Here is a 6111-nt window from a genome sequence, read left to right as displayed (position 1 = left end):
GCGGACTCTCAACCACTGCGCCACCAGGGAGGCCCAATGAATACTTTTTAAATATAAGCTTGTTCCATGTAATATTTATCATTTTCTTTTACCGCAGATACCCCTCTACCTCAGTTCCCTGACAGCCAGCTATAACAGTGACACTTCATCACTGGACCTCAAATTCAAACTTAACTGGCACCTGTGTTTGATCTGGCAATCCTACTCCAGATATATTGCCTCCTCATTGTTCCTTGACATTCTAGATACTCTCCTGCTTTAGGGACTATGCATGGGGCTTTCTGTCCACCAGGGCTGTTCTCCTTCCAGGTACCCACCTAGCCAACTCCTTCACCCCCTTCAAGTATTTGTTCAGCTTTCAGTGTTTTCTCCTCAGTGAGGGGTATGCTGACCTAAATCTCACACTGACCACCTCCACCCTTACCCTGTTCCAGCTTTTCTTTTCCCACAGCACATATCACCTGAACATACTATATACCTTAATTATCTACTATGCCTATGTTTATTATTCGTCTCCCTCAGCTCAAATATAAGCTTCATGATGACAAGGATCTGGCATGTCCCAGATTCCGAAAGTGCCTGATGTAGAGGAGGTGCTCACCAAACAACGGCTGAATGAATGAATGACGGAGAATTTGCTCTTTCAGATTTACATTACTTAAATTCTTTGAGCTTATAACTGCCATTTTGCCTCAATTTATTCACATTCCAGATCTTTGTGCGACCAAGTCCTGGTTTATACGAAACCCTTCTAGTAGTTGAGGAGAGTCAGTGCCTTCTCTCTCAGGCTCCTCATTTGTTCATTTATTCATTCAAATAAACACATATTAAGGGTTCCTGCACTTTAGACGCTGTGCTAGGCACTGGAGGTGGATGGAAGAATTAGACCCAGACCTTGTGCCTAAAGCATTCACTATTTACAGTGGGACTTTGGCCAAATTCCTTATGGTTTGTGGGCTTCCTTTTCCTCAGCCATTAACTGGAGGTGGGAATGGTGCTCGATTCATGATTTTGTTATGCAGATAAAATGCGATGAGAGAGGAGTGTGCTTGGCTTATACTCGATAAACAGCAGCTACTGTTACTAATATTACAAGTATAGGAAGAGCTGTCCCATGAGCCATTCATATATTCTACAACATGAGCAGTGTTTTCTGGAGTTGTGAGGGGAAAACATTGCATGGCCATGTGTGGCAATCTAAAGTAGAGAAGAGACTTGCCCATTGATATACTGTGATAGATACAATAATAAAAATATGCACAGAATGGGAAAACAGCCCAAAGAAGGAAGTGATTGACTCCTGGGAACACAGAAGGACAAATGGTTTTCCAGGTAGAGGCACAATGGGCATCAAAATCAGGAGAATTATAAGGAGTCTGATATTGCTGGAGTGATAATGGGTGGTAGTAGGGGGAGATAACAGTCAATACACGGTGAGGGGTGTGGCTTATGAGGGATATCTTATGTTGTGAAAGAGTTTAGGACTTTGTCATTGGGACTTAACAGAGAGAGACACCATCAGACGTGCTTTCAAAGGTGGTGTGGAAGAGAGCGCGCAGAGGCAGAGGCAGGAAGGTGAGCGGGCAGGAGGCTATCAGAACAAATGCTGAAGGTGGGCCTGATCAGGTTTCATGAGTTGAGAATTCCCTGATGCTACCTGTTTGTTCTCTTTTGATTTGCTTCAGCTTTTGAACAAACCTCTCAAAGTGTCTGCGTTCAACCATACACACTGTCTCCTCTGTTGAAGATGGAGTGAGTTAGCCACACTGGGACACTTCCCAAACTTCACGGCAGTCATGGTTGCGGTTCCCTCCCTGTCAAGAGGGTCTGTGAGTGGATTGAGGGTGACCTCTCACAGACGGAAACAGGCGATCTCTATACTGAGAGCGGGAAACTCTCCACCCTGCCCACCCCCATTCTTCTGATCGACCAGCTCACTTTTGGGTTATGATTCTGGAGACTAAATAAAGCTCCGTGCATATAATTTTCTTCTTCCTTTCCCTCCTTTTTTGGGATCATATGTAAACATTATAAATAGAAGTTCTCTTAAGGGCAAAAGCTGTCCTACAAGAGATCAGTTACTGTATAACCATTTCAAAGACAAGACTGAAAGCTGAAGGCAAAGAATGTTTAGTTTGGTTTTGCTTTTCCCAGAATAAAGGCAGGTATAGACCACAACTTTTCTTTGCTTTTGAACAAAAGTTTTGAACTAAGTTTTGCCAAAAAAAAGCTGTTCCCTCAAAATGGCTAGAAAGCAGTTTACCAATATGAATAGGGAAAGAGGGGAGGATAGAAAAGGAAAAAAAAGAGAGAGCCAGAAAACATCTACACTATACTCAAAAGTTAGAAAACTCTAATCATTTTGCTAATCTTTGCTTTCTTAGATAACTGGGAAACTACTTTTCCAGTAGTTAAGATATAAAACAATCAAAACAAAAAAGGTAACAAAACGGCAAAAACAAAAAATTCCTTAGCAGATTTGTACTTATAAGTTTTGTTTGAATAACTTCTGTTTTTTTCTAAGTGACTAGTTCTTACTTCAGGTTTAGAGCAGTCTTAAGTAACTTGAGACTGAACATTTTAAGTACACACATAGTAGAAGGAAACTTTTGAAGCCTTTGTTTACTTATCAAAACCACATTCTGTAGAAGAATTTAGAGCTAGAGCATGAATGCAATTTTTCACAATTCCCTCAAGAGAAACTGAAGAATTATTTCAATGAGATGGGAAATCATATTGAATGATGTGTCAAAAAATGTTGCAGTGAGATTGTAACTTAGAAGTATCATCTGCAGTTGCCTAAATTTCAAAATTTGGAAGAAATGAAAATTTGAAAGTGGATATGAAAGTCCTCAGAGAAGGAAATGAATAGGCATTCATTTACAAATTATTCAATGTGTCAGATAATTTTCTGGGCTCTGCAGAAACTGAGATAAATTGAAAAGGTGCCTGACCTCAAGGTGCTTAAACTTTAGTGAACATTTAGCACATACACAAATTAGGATTTGGGGGAAAGAAGAAAGAAAGCTAATAGATCTTGGCTTTGTACTATGATTCAGGCCATGGGTTGCTTTCTTTCAATCATTCTGCCTTTTCAGTTCTCAAAACTGCCCCATGGTGTAGATGTGGAAGTGTTCGTATTTTTACAGATAAAGAAAGTTACTAAAGTAAAACAGGGCTTGTTCACATAGAAATGTCATCAACTTGCATTTAGAATGTTAAATTTAGTTTAGTGGTTTAATTTTTTGAGAAAACAGACCAAGGGCTGAATCTTCTAGGGAAATGCTTTCCAAACTCTTTCTGATATGATACACATGGGAAAGGATAGTATTTGGGCAGCACCAGTAGTGAATGGAAGAGGCTTCTCTCGGCCTGAAAGAATAAACCCCCTCAGCAATCTCTCTCTCTGCCCCCCAGGGCTGAGGGAATCAAAATCTTGGGAAGCCTGTATCTCATGTGGGGATGGTATATTAGCTGGCTCTGTCTAAGGCGCTCAGTTAGCAGAGGTAAAGAACCAGGAGAAAGACTGTGGTCCTCCCTGTTTCAATTCCTTCAGCCTCCTCCTGCCCCGAGACTCTCAGTTAAAGGCTAAAGTCTCTATGTATTTGCATAATGTCTGAGGTGAAGATGACATAAATATTGCTCATACACAATAGGAATAAATCTATCCATTAAATAAATAAAATAATCCAAAGGATGATTTTCGATGACCAGAAAGATTAGTTATCAGGAATGTGCTTATAGGAAAACAAAACTATTGTTTCCAAATTCGAATTTTAAAAAATGAATGAGATGAAAGTGCTGCATCTTAGATTCCCTGCCTATGCTCCTTTTATTCATATATTGTTTGAATAAAGGCAAAAATCTAAACAAATTTTAATATGTAATTTTCAGGAGAAAAATCTGCATAAAGAGTAGAACAAAGAAATGTTTTCCATTGTGCTGAGTCTTCACCAGCAAGGTGTCAATGTCATGTTTAATTATAACTTTTAACATTCTTCCTTCTGCATCCTCCATCCTCTTGGTTGCATAGCATGGATTTAATATGCTAAATCTTGTCTCCTGGAGCCTCCTTACTGCTTCTTTCATTCCAAAGTAGGATTTCACCTTAAATTTACACAGTGTTATATATCGATAAACTTGGAGGGAAAAAAAAGGGTGGAAACATACTGTGTGAAAATTTTGGTAAAATATTTTAAAATGTGACCTTAAAATGTAAGCTCTGCACAGTAAGAAAATGTATATATGAGGAATATCACATTTTCTGATGATTTTAATAAAAAATTAATTACATTAAAGAAAACCAAAGTGGAATTTCATCAAAATTGATACATTTTGCATGTTGAATCTGTGATATTATGCATTCATAGACACTGACTCAGATATCTTGCTTAAAAGGAAAAAGAAGCATCAGTTTTTATTATAACCCCCACTAAAAAGATTTCCATCAGGATGAGTATAATTATGTGGTCTCATTTACATGCTGGTCAATGTTATCATGCTGGATGATGGAAAGAAAGACCTGGATCCAGGTTGAATCCTGACCCTGGCTCTTGAGTGACTTAACTCCCCGGAGCCTCAGTTGCCTTATCTGTAAAATGGAAATGTACTTTAGAAAATATACAGGGTAGTAATTAGTATACGGTAGCTGTTAACAGGCTTTCTCATTGGCTCTGCTTTATAATACAATCCAAAGTTTTCTGAGCTTTCCATTTAATGAGCGTTTTGAATCATATTTACCTATTACTAACTTATACATTTTGTAGAGCTGGCTTATCTGAAAAAATACGTTTTTCCTTTACATAGCAACAAATGCACTGGCGGCCTGATTATGTGGTTCGCATTATATGTGAAAGGGCTGTCACAAGCCCCCAAATCCCCAAATTTTCTTTTTAAGCAAGAGTCTAATAATTTTTTCCCCTATCCACTACCTTCAGCAACAGGGGAGGGAGGGAGGAGGGAAACACTTCTTCCTCTACATCCAATATGTGTTTTGCACTCCCGAAGGAAGTCACAGATAATATATATTTTATATGTTCCCAGTTGTTGGTGATCCTGAAGGAGTAAAATGGTACTAAGAAAGTTGTCCTTATGTAAATCGTCTTTATGAAACGACAGTACTTAGCAAACAAGAGTTAGCTGTGACCAAGTCCCAAATACACACCAATAACATCAGCGTGATGATGGATCTTTAGCTGTGGGTGTGCAAGAATGTGAGTAAAAGGTTGTGTGCATGCGTGTGTGTGTGTGTGCGTTTTAGAGGGACACCAAGGATTGATTTCCAGGGACCTCTGTAAATTCATGTCAGACTACTTGTAGTACTGAAATTCCCAATCCAATCTATTGCCAAGTTTTACTAATTTTCCTCTCTTTGGACTCATTCTTTTTGGCCTTTCTTCTTTTTTCCCCTCCTCCTCCTTCTATTTTCCTTGGAAGTTTTGTTTTATTACCTTCCGAAGTGAGTTCAGTTAGTGGGATGTCAGTGCATCTATATGTGACCCGCTGACCATTATCTCCAGGTTGCACATCACACATCTAGGTAGGATGGGAAGGAGTCATTGGTCTTTTCTGCTGGCCTCTTCTAGGGGTTGTGGTGAAGAAACTTTGGCATTATATTTAATTATGCCTGTACGACAGATACTGCAAATTGGCTCCTAAATCCATCCTCCCTTTCTCCCATAATGAGAGAGCAGACAAGTCGTAGCTGGGAACATGGCCAACCAGCTTCCTCACAGCTAGATCAAGCCATCAGTTTTGGCCAGTGAAATATAAGACATGTCATGTTAGACTTTGGAAGAGTTCACTGAAAGAAACGGTGGTTATGTATGTTTACTCTTTCCTCCACGTTGCTGGCTGGAATTCAGAGATGGTGCTTAGAGTTTGAGTTTTTATCTTGGACCATTAGGTAGATGTCACAGGCTAAAGATGAGATGGGAAACAGCATGAAAGGGGGAGTCTGGGTTCCTAATGCTAGCCTATCAGCCCTGGCCCACCATCTTCAGACTCTGTGTGTGTGTGTGCGCACGTGCATGCACGCATGTGCACACGTGTGCTCTCATGCACGCTCATGCGTGCGTGTATCACAGAAACATATTTCTACCTTACTTAAAC

Source organism: Mesoplodon mirus (genome assembly GCF_964341445.2).
Source record: "Mesoplodon mirus genome assembly, chromosome: 8".
Lineage (NCBI taxonomy): Eukaryota > Metazoa > Chordata > Mammalia > Artiodactyla > Ziphiidae > Mesoplodon > Mesoplodon mirus.
The sequence above is the reverse complement of the archived record's forward strand: the minus strand, read 5'-3'. Positions refer to the sequence as shown.